Source organism: Macrobrachium nipponense, chromosome 13, assembly GCF_015104395.2.
Source record: "Macrobrachium nipponense isolate FS-2020 chromosome 13, ASM1510439v2, whole genome shotgun sequence".
In the NCBI taxonomy this organism is placed as follows: Eukaryota; Metazoa; Arthropoda; class Malacostraca; order Decapoda; family Palaemonidae; genus Macrobrachium; species Macrobrachium nipponense.
This window is the reverse complement of record NC_087206.1, coordinates 92,979,652-92,995,665: the sequence shown is the minus strand read 5'-3', so window position 1 is coordinate 92,995,665 and position 16,014 is coordinate 92,979,652. Positions and strand designations below refer to the sequence as shown.

The following is a 16,014-nucleotide window of genomic DNA, read 5'->3' as shown; positions in this document are numbered from 1 at the left end:
AACATTCCAGGTAAGGAATTCTCTTTCTGCTTTACTCTTCCCGTTGCCGTCTTCTCTTCATCCTCAATACGGCCATTCCTTCCCCCGCCACCAGTTTTTCTCTTTTCCCATCTCTCTCCTCTTGACATACTCTTGGACTCTTGGCAAAAGTGTGAGTCCCTCGGCCGAAGGTTTTTTCTCAGATTGCTTGCATTTGATAGTTCCAATTGAAATAGCTCTAGAAAACTACCGGTCACCACATAATTTTCCTCTGGGTGATGGTCGTCCAGAGAAACATTATGTGGTGACTGTTAGTTTTCAAGAACTATCTACACCCCCTTCCAGATAATGTGAGAAAATGCCGTCGGGTGAGGCATTCATTATGAGGAAAATTCATAGTCTCATCATCGTCCCAAGAGTCAAAGTTCCTGTCTCAACAGTAGAGGGGCAAATCAATCATATATTTATGCCGTTGGATTTTTACTGACGGATTGTCGCATAGTGGCGGCCTTAAGCAGAAAGATATGCAATCATAAGCAAGAAGTATTATGTGCTTTTATTTTTCATATTGAATTGTTATCGATATCATGACTTTAACAGAAAATAGGTAGAAATGCTCTTGATTGGCTATGATCTGCATTTGTCTTAGGCAGCTACTTGTGAGGCGGACGCCCTTGTACTCAGTAACTCTTCACTGATTAGAATCTACCTTAGCAGGCGCCTAATGATAACGGAAGGAAAACTGAACGAAAATTCCAACCCATCATACCACAGACGCCTGACCGTTATTCGTCCCTGAAATGTGTAATGTACTGAGTGGTTGTCCTCTTAGACTCCAATCATGTCATTTGCAGTCTGCCTCATCAGCCCACTTTTTTTATGCTCGTAATCACGTGTTGGGTCTCGCTTTCAGTTCCTGCTCTGATACGCTTTAATCTCCTCCTTCAGATTCCTGTTGTTTGCTTATGGCCACCTCAGATCTATATGTCACGAAAAATTAGCCAAGAAACAGCTAAGGCGAGTGATATTATATTCAGCGTATCTTTTAAAATGGTGTATTTTTGGTGGTATTTGTATAACAAAACACTTTGCGTCGAACTTACACTGTTTATGGTGTTAATATATTTGACTGAGGTTGAAGATGTGGATCAGTTAACTCATCCCAACGTTTAACCAACGAGTTCTAGCACTTAATACATACCATGTACGCTTGTGTAATATTACGTGTTTTTATGCGCTGTTTATGCATACCTAAAAATTTGATAACTCATATATATGTGTGTAATATATATATATATATATATATATATATATATATATATATACATACATATATACATATATACTATATGAGTTATCAATTTTTAGGTATGCATAAACAGCACATAAAAACACGTAATATTACACAAGCGTTCATGGTATGTATTAAGAGCTAAACCTCGTTGGTTAAACGTTGAGATGAGTTACAGATATATATACATATATATATATATATATATATATATATATATATATATATATATACATATACATATATATATATCTATATATATATATATATATATATATATATATATATATATATATATACATATATATATCCGTACACACACAATAAGGAAAAATGAAGCATCGAATATGATACTGACCGTTTTCCAAAGGATTGGCACATAGAAGAAACTTTCATTGTCTATCTAAATATCTATCAATCTGCCTATCTGTAAACACATTTAGCATTTTATACGAGGAACCGAAAATCCATAAGCCTGGTTTGCCTATTGGACCAATTATGGCGGCTTACAACAGTCCGTCTTTTAATATATATCTAAATTTTTAGTATCGATTTTAAATGAGTTTTCTTTTAACCAATGCAATGTGAAAAACGGTTACGAATTTCAGGATCTAATAACTAAACAGGATGGTGAACTCTATGGACAGTTTTGACTTGGAGTCGTTGTTTACGAATATCTTTATTGATAAAACCATAAATATCATAATTGATAGAATATTGCCAAATGAAGAATTTTTATTTCATGGTTTTAATAAGCTCCTTTATAAACAGTTATAGAACTTGCCGTTCAAGTCTCAGCCCTTGTTGTTAATAATAAATTATATTATCAGGTTGATCGTGTGGCTATGGGTTCTCCCTTGGGCCCATTATTCGCAAATTTTTTTATGTCTCGTCTAGAACAAAGAATTTTTTAATTCTTGTCCTGATTCTTTTTAAACCATTGTTCTACAGAAGGTATGTGGACGATACCTTCGCCCTTTTTAGATACGAATGGCAAGCTTCACAGTTTTTACAGTTTATTAATTTGAAACACCCTACCATTAACTTTACTGTGGAACTCGATAACGATAATTCTTTACCGTTTCATGACATTTGTATTACTAGGGATCATTCAATTTTTAACACTTCAGTTTTCAGGAAGAAAACATATACGGGACTATCTAATAATTTTTGTAGCTCTTGTCAAAAGTTTTAAGCTTAATGCCATCTCCACTCTGGTTCAGGTTCATGAAGCAATAAACTATTCATCGAACTGGGATATCTCCCATAAAGAAATTGAATTTATATATAATAACTTCCAACGAAACTCGTATCCTAAGGATGTATTTCTTAATATTGTTAACACACTTTTAACTTTGAATTTTAAACCATCCATTCCAATGATAGACGTACCAAAGAAACTAATGTATGTCTCCATACCATATACGTATATACAATAGCAAATTTTCACAACACCTAACTACAATTATTGAAAGTGAAATTCCCTGTCTAAATATAAAGCATATATCAAACAACCTAAGCAAAATAAGGCTCTCTTTTTTCCCTGCTTCAGAGATCGTCTGCAGCAGTTCATGCGATCTAACGTAGTATACAAATTTACGTGCTCGGGATGTCCCGGAAATTACGTTGGATCGACTAGGAGGCTGCTGCAGATGAGATACCGTAGTCACATGGGCCTTAGTTTTAGGACGGGGTAAAAATTAAGTAGGCCTGAGCACTCAAATATAAAAAATCACGCTATCAATTGTAGGATAGAGGTGAAGAAACAACACTTCTCTATTTTAGGCTCAGTTAAAGACTCAGATTACCTACCCACTCTAGAGACATTATATATTAAACGTCTTGTTCCCTCGTTGAATAGTGGAGTTTCATTTTCTCCGCTTTATCTGGCATAGTCAACTTTTTAACTTCTTGCCCAAGTCTAGTCATTGATTTTACCTCCTTCCTTCTCAACTAACGGTTGGTTGCGCATTGGTATTTGTTTTTTATTTATACTTTTTACTTCTTCATTTTACTTGTCATTAACTTTTAATCCTTTCTGTAAATTTTAAGTTAATTTTAATCTTGTATTAATTTTTACTTGTTAAATTAAGAATCCTCCTTTTATTTGATGTTAATATTTGTATGTTTTTATCCAACAGACTGAAGATGCATATTGTATGTGCGAAACTTCTCAAATAAATGTTCTTCCTTCTGATGTGGTTGTCTGCGGTTTCCTGAATGATTATATATATATATATATATATATATATATATATATATATATATATATATATATATATATATATATATATATGCTGATGTTAGGCAAAGTGCTTGACACCTGCAGGGAGGTTGGACTTATTTTGAAAGAGAAGGGTTATGATATGCATAACTTTTGTTTTCGTTAAACGATTGATCTGATTTATTTCCTACTACAAATAATAACGATCCTATCGTTTTGTTGTCCTTAGTTAATATTCCTCTCTTACATGTTATTAGACTAGTTTATTTTTACATACCTAGTAGAAAGCATGATTACCATAGCCAACATAAATTAAATTGAAATGTCATTCTGTGCATATCGTATACGTTTTTATGCTGATCAATTCCTTTTTCCAGTGACTATACTCGTGTTTTTTTTTTTTTTTCCATCTGTCCATCCGCCTGTGGTGTTTTTGTATGGTAACACTGCGTCCCGGGCTTTAGATAGTTACATTCAGCTTACATTCAACAATAATAACAATATCCTATTTCGAATATTAACAGTGTAATTCGCATACAGTAGATTATTAAAACACTTTTCAGTTGTAAATGTACACCCAGATATCCTTTTATTTACCTAAAACTTACACATAGCGTAACTATCTAAAGCCCGGGACGTAGTGTTACCATACCCAAACACCACTGGCGGGTGGACAGATGGAAAAAAATAGAGTATAGTTAATATAGCTAACAGGACTTGCTAAGAGAATTGCGTGAGATCTGATAAATGTCAGGAATGTTCGGTTTCATCGCTACTTTTAGTGCATTATTGTTCTTAAATATCACTTTAACACTAAAATATTTAAGAAAGTTGAGAATATCTTCAAAATTATAACAATAGGGCATTTAAGGAAGTTTATGTGTTACATATTTCTCCTTTGTTTTTTCCATAAAGTCATTTTTCCATCTGAGTCTGATACAATATTAGGGTATATTGATTTATTGCCTCTAATCTTGATGTCGTCAATTTCATCATCGACATGTTTAGGGCTTCCAACACGTAATGCATTAAAAAAAAAAATTAATGTGAACACTGATTTCCTAACTCTGTTGTCGTGGTCCGAATGAAAATTAATATATAATAAAATCTCAATATTAATTTTGTGTATATGACATCCTAAAAATGAAAGACGAAAAACACCATACTTATAATGGACTTCATCAATGACTCCAATTCGTTTGGTCAGTCAAAGAATATCTTCACAGCTTCGTTACCTTACCTTTTCACATTTTATGGAGTAATATTGATTAATTAATATTCTGCTCTTAAAGAAACTCCATGTATATGGTAATCAGTACAAGTAATAGGAGATTTCCCTTGGTCATACAAAATTGGGGTAATATGTCCAGTTGAATTCAAAGTTGCGTTCTTTACGTGAGGTTTAACCAATTCTGTTAAGAGGTTCTCGGAGATTACTATATTCAGTTGTCTAGTCTCGTCAAAGATTACTTTGGTAAATATAATATCTGAGGAAAAAATGTATCAAGCTGGGATTATATCGAGCCTTTATTTATATAAAAATAATAATAGTAAATCGTCAACAATAAAAAATATTTAAATTGTTAGTATTTCATAAAAAAACATAGAAGGAATAGGATGAGAGAGAGAATGTTCTCATGGTCGACGACAGATGAAATACGTAACGAAATCGCTGTCGATTGTTTTCTGTTTCCTGTGAGATTTCTTCTTGTTCATCTTTTTGTTATTGCTGTTGCTTTCGTGATGATGAGTCAGTTCGTCCCTACAGCAACTCCTGTCACAGGTCGAACTGTTGCTGTTGCTGCTGACACTCTGGAAGCTTCTGCCGCTGACGGAAGAACAGCTGCGGCTCTTGGCGTCCTCTGTAACAGATGCAAATGTCTTTAAGTGCATCTGTTGACTTAATAATGACATAAACAGCGATCATTGGTATTGAACTCAAAGAGGATAAGGGACATTCTCTTGTCAGTTCATTCAACTTAATTAAACCACTGAATTTCTTATATTATTACTGTCTTTTTTAATGTGTTGTACTTTATGAAAATTAAATATCAATTTACACGAAGAATATATCAAAATTCAAAACGGAAAAGACAAGACAATGAACTGGGAAATTCTTTTAAAAATTAATTCTTACCATCCGAAGTAAGGAGTCCATCTGGAAAGGAATGAGTTCGTAGGTGGGGCATTTTGGAAGTCGGTGATTCTTCGATCGTCACAGAGAAATTATCCAAAAGATTTTTCTAGTCAGCCGAGCTCGTTTTCTTTCTCCTTATGGCGAGATGCTCACTTCGAATGGCGAAAGGAGAACCTTCAGGGGTTTATATACCCCGAGAGACTGCCCACGTGAGCGATAAGGAGGTTCAGATTAATATCGATGCAAAGATGCCATTGCTACTTATTAAGGAGTCACAGTTGGATACTAATTTATCGGTATTGTTTCTAGTTTATGAATTTAGGGACTTCAATTGCAAATTAAATTTATTTAAATCAGTGGTTCACTCGCATGAAACAGCAAATAATGCGATTAGAATTCCTAACGCTTAATAAGCAATGCTAGACTTCATTAATTAAGACCGTTTTTTGCCTTATAAAAAATTCAGTTGTAATTTCTGTTTTAAAAACGAATTTCAGTTTTAAAACAGAAATTCAGTTTTCTAAAAAGAAATTTATTGTTTGATAGAATGACTGATTGCAACTCTCAGGCGACAAAAGTCTTACCAAACTTTAAAGCATGTTTTGCTTGTAACATTTAATATTATATTAAATGTTAAAAGCAAATGTATATGTGTATATTTAAGTATATATATAAATATATAAATATATATATATATATATATATATATATATGATAATATATATATATATATATATATATATATATATATATATATATATATATATTATATATTTATATATATATATAATATATATATATATATATATATATATATATATATATATATATATATATATATATATATATATATATATATATATATATATATATATATATATATATTTATATATTTATATATTTATATATATACTTAAATATACACATATACATTTCTTTTAACATTTAATATAATATTAAATGTTACAAGCAAACACTTTTAAATTTGGTAAGACTTTATATATATATATATATATATATATATATATATAAATATATATATATATAATATATATATATATATATATATATATATATATATATATATATGGATATATATATACTAATAAAAGGAGCCCATAAAAACACCAAAATAGAGAAAGAGTACTATATTTCAGAGACTGCTGTCTCCCTCTTCAGGTAGATGAATGAGAAAAGTTCACAGAAAAGGTGGTATTTACACCAAGAGGTCCATCCACAAACAAGCCATTTTAAGTCACCCCCGCTGATAATCTTCCTCTAATCTTCTTAAGGGTTGGTTGAATGAAGACGTTGTCGTTCGTGTCCGAAATCCATCCTCCTTTTGAGATGTTCATTACCTGCCTCTCATTTATTAAGGCCGATTCCATCATTTGACTCTTGTACCGGCAGTTGCTGCTATAATTACACGTGACAAATTCCAGTTTATTCTATGGTTATGTTCATTTATATGGTTGAAAATAGCCGAGTTCTGTTGTCCATACCTAACTGACCGTTTGTGTTGTATTAATCTCTGGGGAAGGGATTTACCTGTAAATCCGATGTAAGATTGGTCACAGTCCTGGCATGGGATTTCATATACCCCAGAGTCCTTTGGAGATGTCTTTTGTTGGACGTTAATCAGGGATTTGGCTAAGGTGTTTGGGTAAGTAAATACAAAAGGGTTCGATTTTCCGAGGGGGTTGGTTATTCTCTTAATCGTGTCCAGGTGGGGAATTATTATTTTATTGTTGGGTGTATCTCTGGTCTTGTCTTTAGGGGGTCGGTAGAAAAATTACGTTAGCTTTGTGAATTGCTTTCTCAATTATATGGTCAGGATATTTTAAAGACGAAAGTTGCTTGCGAATTAGTTCAAATTCTTTTTCCAGGAATTCTGGGGAACAAATTCGCAAGGCTCTTAAGAACGAGTTACTAGCTACACCGTATTTTGATAGAAATGTCATGATAGCTAAAGTAGTGAATGTATGAAAGTGAGAACGTTGGTTTTCTGTATATGGTAAATTTGTATTCTGTCGTATCTCTGATTATTAAAACATCAAGAAAAGGAATTTTGTTTTAATAATCAGAGATACGACAGAATACAAATTTACCATATACAGAAAACCAACGTTCTCACTTTCATACATTCACTACTTTAGCTATCATGACATTTCTATCAAAATAGGTGTAGCTAGTAACTTATTCTTAAGAGCCTTGCGATTTGTTCCCCAGAATTCCTGGAAAAAGAATTTGAACTAATTCGCAAGCAACTTTCGTCTTTAAAATATCCTGACCATATAATTGAGAAAGCAATTCACAAAGCTAACGTAATTTTCTACCGACCCCCTAAAGACAAGACCAGAGATACACCCAACAATAAAATAATAATTCCCCACCTGGACACGATTAAGAGAATAACCAACCCCCTCGGAAAATCGAACCCTTTTGTATTTACTTACCCAAACACCTTAGCCAAATCCCTGATTAACGTCCAACAAAAGATCTCCAAAGGACTCTGGGGTATACGAAATCCATGCCAGGACTGTGACCAATCTTACATCGGATTTACAGGTAAATCCCTTCCCCAGAGATTAATACAACACAAACGGTCAGTTAGGTATGGACAACAGAACTCGTCTATTTTCAACCATATAAATGACATAACCATAGAATAAACTGGAATTTGTCACGTGTAATTTATAGCAGCAACTGCCGGTACAAGAGTCAATGATGGAATCGGCCTTAATAAAAGAGAGGCAGGTAATGAACATCTCAAAAGGAGGATGGATTTCGGACAAGATCGACAACGTCTTCATTCAACCAACCCTTAAGAAGATTAGAGGAAGATTATCAGCGGGTGACTTAAAATGGCTTGTTTGTGGATGGACCTCTTGGTATAAATACCATACCACCTTTTCTGTGAACTTTTCTCATTCATCTACCTGAAGAGGAGACAGCATCTCTGAAATATAGTACTCTTTCTCTATTTTGGTGTTTTTTATGGGCTCCTTTTATTAGATGGAACTCTGTTGTTACAGAACATTTTTACCAGTCTATATATATTATATATATATATATATATATATATATATATATAATATATATATATATATATATATATATATTATATATATATAATATATATATATATATATATATATATATATATATATATATATATATATATATATATATATATATAAATATATATATATATATATTTATATATATATATATATTATATATATATATATTTATATATTTATCCTTAGTATCGTTGATCTTTTTCGTTTGTTTTCTCGATCTTATCAGGTTGCTTTTTATCTTCTGATTTTGTCATCTAGATATTGACGATTTTTGCTACTTCTGTAACCTTGGCTCTTGTTTAGTTGAAGTGTTGGTTCTCATTTTTCCTTTCAGAGAAAAGTTGTTGGTTATCTGGGAATGAAAAAACTTTTTGGCTAGATTACATTTGTAAAGTTTATGTTTACTAAAGTATTGAGAAAAAGCACTTATCTTAAATTATGCACTGAAAGGTTTGTCATTACTGACCAGCTTTTTTCTTTCACTTTCAAGCCATGATATTCTCTTACTCTTGTTTCCCTTAATTAAAAGAGTTCCTTTAGACTATTTTTTTTTTAATTTGATCTATTCCCTTTTCCATCTGGTTTCCTCTCCCGTCGACACTTCTTTAAAGAATTCAAACATGTCAGTTGTTGCTGGATCCACCTGAAAGGGGAGTGGATACCTTTGGTAACCACAGAAATCCATAAAACTAGCGTGGGCTTCGTGTCCTAAAGCCTCTCTGAAATGGACATCTGTTTGGAGCTAGTTGAGCCTGCACTACAATTCGTTCACTCAGTCATTTGTTACTAAAGAATCCACACATGGGAGTCTGAAGCCTCAGAATTCTTTTTGTACTTCACCTTCGAGTCAAAAGTTCCCGAAGGCGTCAGATTGGGAAGAAAATGATAATCTTTCCAGTATAGTAGTGATCTCATAAAACAAAGAAAAAATGCGCCGAAGTTTCTTCACCGCAACAAAGTTTTTTGTATGAGCGGCGGCCCATGAAGCTCTCAACAACTGCCGGGTGGTAGCCTGGCCTATAGCGTTGCCAGACGCACGATGATGACTAACTTTAACCTTAAATGAATTTTTTTAATTACTGAGGCTAGAGTGCTTCAATTTAGTATGTTTGATGATTGTAGGGTGGATGATCAACATACCAATTTGCAGCTCTTTAGCCTCATTAGGTTTTGAGATCTGAGGGCGGAAAGAAAAAGTACGGACGGACAGACAAAGGAAGCCATCTCAAAAGTATTGTTTTACAGAAAACTAAAAACAAATGTAATGAAGGATGACTTACTGCAAATTACTTAGCAAGTTTCAGATTAAAACTGGGTTTAGATAAACATTATGGTTATTTAGATGATTTACTTCTCATTACTGATCGTAATACTCAACGTATGATGTAGATGAATAAGAGTAAAAGAAATTACAGTGATCAAGGGAAAAGGTGATTGAAACTGACCAGCACTCAGTAATCTTCGTCGATTAGGATTTTGCTTAGTAGACAGTAAATGCTGATGGAAAGAAAAACTCAAGTGCATCTAATCATCACGTGAAGGACGTTTCGTCTTGAACATTGTATTAACATATTATATATATTTATATATATAAAATATATATATATATATATATATATATATATATATATATATATATATATATATATATATATATATACATATATATATATATATATATATATATATATATATATATATATATATCATATATATATATATATATATACATATATATATATATATATATATATATATATATACATACATACATACATACATAAATACATACATACATACATACATAAGTTAAGTATATCTTAGTTTAACCAGACCACTGAGCTGATTAACACCTCTCCTACAGCTGGCCCGAAGATTAGGTATTTTTACGTGGCTAGGAACCAATTGGTAACCTAGCAATAGGACCTATAGCTTATTGTGGGATCCGAACCTAAGTACATCGAGAGATGAATTTCTATCACCAGAAATAAATTCCTCTGATTCACATATACATATACATATGTATTTATATGTATATAAATGTGTATTGATACACACACACACACACACACACACACACACACACATATATATATATATATATATATATATATATATTATATATCTATATGATATATATTTGTTGTTATGGGGGCGACACAAACTCAGTAGTAGTAGTAGTAGTAGTAGTAGTAGGTTCATTCCTGAAAGGAATTATTGCGAACTTTAAATACATTATTAAATAACCCATAATATTCAATAAGTCATAACGGTGACATAATGTACCTTAATACATCTTGCAAAGCTAATTAAATCTATTTTTCTAAACAAGACACTTTCATTACCACTTTAGACCTCCTTTGACTATATCACATTTTATCATATTTATAGGACAATTAAATGTTAAATGTCACAAATAAACCAATTTACGCCTTTTAACGCTTAAATGAATAAAACATACAAAGCAAATATATATAAGTTCGTCAAAAAACTTACATCTGTGTGCCCAAAATGTATCCTTTGAATTACGAAATATATACAACTGTACTCCTTGAAGACCTTGCTTGAATTGCCAAAGAGACTTCATAATTTTAGGAAGTGAGATGAAATCGTAATTTGTTTACACCTCTCAACTCTTTAACTACCACTTACAAAAGTAACGACATTGTTTTACCAACTAGATGGGTTTGTGTTTCTGCATTAACATACTCAGCCCCATAAACAGATTAAACCTGTTTATCAAAATATACACCTACTCATGCAGACACAATAAATAACCTTTAAGTTACAATACAAACTTTGAATTCAAAACACTTTCATGTTTCACATATTCACCTAAACAAAATTAAACATCTTCATAACTCAAATAATATATAATATCAAATGATAGGCCATAAGAACAAGATAATATCACGTTACATTTAACATGAAAATCCTAGCCTTCAACTAATAACACTAGCTTCTGAATAGGACGGACAATAACCGAAGAAAGTGTCTTAATCTTGGGACTGCTAATTGTTCCTTTGTCATCAGGGTATACTTCTATTACTCACCCCATTGGCCACTGATTCCTTGGCTCAATGTCACTCTTTACCAAGACCACATCGCCAACAATTAGATTTCTTCTTGGTTCATTCCACTTTTGTCTAGTCCTGTAAATGCTCAAATACTCCTTTCTAATCTTGACCAAAACAGTTGGTCGATATTGAACGCATCTCCACCTTCTCCTCATGTAAACATCATCCTTTTGAAACAAGCCAGGGGGAGGGATCACATATGATTTTGGAATCAACAAATGGTTTGGAGTTAGTGGCTCAAGGTCATCTACGCTGTCACTTACAGTGGTTAACGGTCTTGAATTGACGATGCTCTCAACCTCACAAAGCAGAGTCCATAAACTTTCGTCATTTAGCCTTTCACCAAATTCCTTCACCAGTGCAGACAACACCTTTCTAACTGTTCTGATTTGGCGCTCCCAACAACCACCCATGTGGCTTGCTGCAGGTGGATTGAATTTCCATTCAATATGATTATGCAACAAATACTTCTCAATCTTCTTTTCCTCCATCTCATCAAGAGCTGCCTTAAGTTCTCTCTCAGCCCCATGGAAGTTGGTTCCATTATCATCTGATAACCTTGGGATGACCTCTTCGAGAAACAATCTTCGCAAAGCATTTATGAAATGAGTCAGATTGTAAAGTGTTTGCAGTTTTCAATATGAATGCCTACTAACCAAGCAGGTAAATATCACACCATACCTCTTTAACTCCTTTCTTCCTTCCTTGATGTAATAGGGTCCAAAGAGGTCAATACCAACATTACTGAATGGTGGCGAAGGTTCCAATTCTGTCTGCTGGAAGATCAGCCATCTTTTGACTCAAAGCTGGTTCTTTCAACTTCCTGGCAAGTAACACAATGAAATAACACATTCCTGACAGTTGCATTAGCATTGATGATCCAATACTTCTGCCTTAGATTTGAGAGAACATGGTTTCTACCTGAATGAGCTAATAATTCATGCTCATGTCGTATCAACAATGTAGTCACATGATGCTTCTTTGGTAACAGTATGGATGTTTGGCAGAATGTGGAATGTCAGACCTTCTTATCCTACCTCCAACCTTCAATAAGCCATCCTCAGAATCAAGAAAGGGATCAAGCTTATATATTGGACTACTCTTGCCAACTGACAATTCCCTTGATAAAGCCTTCACTTCATCACCAAACACCTCCCGTTGAACATACATTATGATTGCCCTTTCAGCATCAGTGGTTACACAACCTTTCCTTTTACCACTAAGGATTGACTTCAGTTGTTGAAATACAGAAACTGCCTTTTGTAACCTTGACCATGAAGAGAAATATTCAATCAATCTTGTAAACCCATGATGTTTCTTCAGAAATTGTGACCGCAGATACATGTTCACTCTTACCATCAACACAATCTGCACACACATACTCCTGTGAAGGCAAATAATCAGAATGCAATAAATGATGGCCATGAAACCATTTATCATACTGCAAAAACTGATGTACACTAATACCTCTTGATGCCACATCAGCAGGGTTATCACTGGAGTTTACATATCCCCATTGCTCCGGCTGGGAGTAGTCTCTTATAACCCTGACTCTGTTGGCTACAAAAACAGGGAACCTTTTAGTGTTGCTATGAATATAGTGAAGGACTGTTGTTGAATCTGTGTAGTACACTACCTTGCCAACAGTAAACTCCAACTCCTTCAGGATGTGTTGAGCAACCTTGACAGACACAGTTGCAGCTGTAAGTTCTAACCTAGGTATAGTCACCACCTTTTTGGGAGATACTCTTGATTTTCCCATGACAAGATTTGACTGAACTTGGTTTCCATCGTGAAGAACAAGATATGCTGCAACACCATAACCAACTGTACTTGCATCGCTGAATAATACAACACTTGAACCTGTCACATTACCAAACCCACTTGACTTGAAGCATCTTGGTATTGAAAGCTGCTCCAGTAAATGAAGACCTTGTATCCAATGTTGCCACCTTTCAGCTGGCTCATCTGAATCCTCTCATCCCAGTCCAGACTCTCAACTTGACACAATTCTTGTAACAGTTTCTTGGCTGGTAAGATGATTGGAGAGAGCAACCCAAGGGGATCATATAATGATGAGTAGTTGACAACAATCCTCTTCTGGTGAATGGATTATCCTTGAGCTCAATTGAGAACTTGAATGAGTCTTCTTTAAGGTCCCATAACATTCCTAAGGCTCTTGTCATTAAACTCTCGATGTCAAGATTAAACTTGTCACTTTCAACCGAACAATCTTCAGCAGGCAAAGCTTTAGGGACATCAATTGAATTGCTGACAAATTTAGTTAACCTAAACCCTCCGTCACCAGTTGCAGATACCAAATCCTTCACCAACTTCACTGCTGTAGGAACATCAGCACATGACTTCAAACAGTCGTCAACATAGAAATTGTGCCTTATGGTGCTGCCAACAGTTGAATCATACTTCTCATCTGCTTTGTCTGCTGTGGCCTTCAATGCAGTATTTGCAATGCTCGGTGATGAGATTGCTCCGAAAATGTGAACAGCCATTCGGAATTCTTCAAGAGGTCGATTGATGTCACCATTAGGCCACCACAAGAATCTAACATAGTCCTGATTCTCAGGTGGAATCTTTATTTGAAAGAACATAGCTTCAATATCTCCAATGAATGCATAAACCTCCTGCCGGAATCTAATAAGTACTCCTGTCAATGAATTGGTGAGGTTTGGACCCTGTAGCAGAACATCATTTAATGACACACCTTCAAACTTGGCACTACAGTCAAAAACAATCCTAATCTTCCTTTCTTGGGATGAAAAACTGCGTGATGAGGAAGATACCAAACAGGAATCTTATTGACCTCATCATCTGGGATCTTGTAAGCATAGCCTTTTTCAAACAACTTGTCCATAAATGCTGTATACTGCTGTCTGTAATCTTCACTATTCTTCATCTTCTCCTTTTGCCACTTAGCTCTGCTAACAGCCTGCTTCTTATTGTTAGGAAGATTCACATTGAGATCTCTGAAAGGCATGGGTAGCTGAAAGTGACCACCTCTAAATTCAATGTCATCCTGGCACCTTTTCACAAATCTTATGTCCTCAAAAGATAAGCCACGCTCATCAGGAACTGACCCAAGATCCCTTTCTGAAAAATCTAACTCAAAGTACTTCCTAATACTTTCAACAGTAATACAGTCAGTAACATGTTGAACATCAGATACAAGTAACCTGTGACATGAAACCCCATTTGAACTAACCTTAACATGTACAGGCCCATTAACTGTCCATCCATGCAAATATCTTACTGCAAAGGGGCCATAACCTGAAGTGGGTACAACCTCTAAAGGTTGTAAAGCTGTTGGACAGTTACTACCTATCAAAATTCCTATGTCTAACTCTGGCTGATACACTGGAATCTTATTAATAACACATGATAAATGAGGCCAATCCTTTAACATTTCATACCTTGGAATTTGATCATGATTAACAGGAATATCCTTTTGTGTGAATACCTTTGGCAATACAACATCATTATTACCATGTATATCAGCAACAACAAGACCATTTACAATAAAGGTTTTAACCGTATCAGTCCCATGCATTGTTGCAACTTGATAGCTGTTTCAATACCTTTACAGTTTAATTGATCCTTGATACTATCCTTAATGAAACAACCTGTACTGCCTGTATCATAAAAGGCATAAGTTTGTACTACATTGTCACTACCATTTACACGTAATTGCACAGGCAAGATTGATTGCAACACTGTATCAGAAATTGTACATGCAGAAGACCTCACATTACTTAGACTTTGAGTATTACTTTGACCTGGAGTGCGACCTTCACCTTGAGTACCATCTTGACCCTTAGCACAACCTTGACCTGTACTTTCAAACTGTGCACTAGCTTGTGACACAATTGCACTGTTGCTGTCAAGCATCCTAAAGTTCTCAATGTGCAGAGTGGTAGGATGCCTTTTATTACATGTCTTGCACTGCCGTCGATTGAGACACTTTTTGAAGTGTGGTTATTGCCCAAACAACTGAAGCAAAGACGGTTGTCTTTAACAAATTCTCGTCTTTCATCCACACTCCTGTGCAGAAATTGAAGGCACTCCTCAATGTCATGATGACCACTACAGAGTTGGCATTTCCTAGTATACTGGTTGGCAGAATTTGATGGTTGCACTGTAACTGCAAACGATTTTTGCTTGGTCTGACTTGAGCCATGATTTGCCTTTGCCTTTGAAAAAACACACAC

General features: G+C 34.3%; 1 long non-coding RNA gene across 1 annotated transcript; it reads right to left on the bottom strand.

The window, feature by feature from the left end:
* Nucleotides 1-5,008: 5,008 nt before the first annotated feature.
* On the bottom strand, nt 5,009-5,799 carry LOC135225517 (uncharacterized). The gene is made up of 2 exons (XR_010317023.1): nt 5,632-5,799; nt 5,009-5,356 (listed from the first exon to the last, which is right to left on the bottom strand). It is a non-coding gene; the product is annotated as an uncharacterized LOC135225517 (long non-coding RNA).
* Between the last annotated feature and the right edge of the window lie 10,215 nt (nt 5,800-16,014).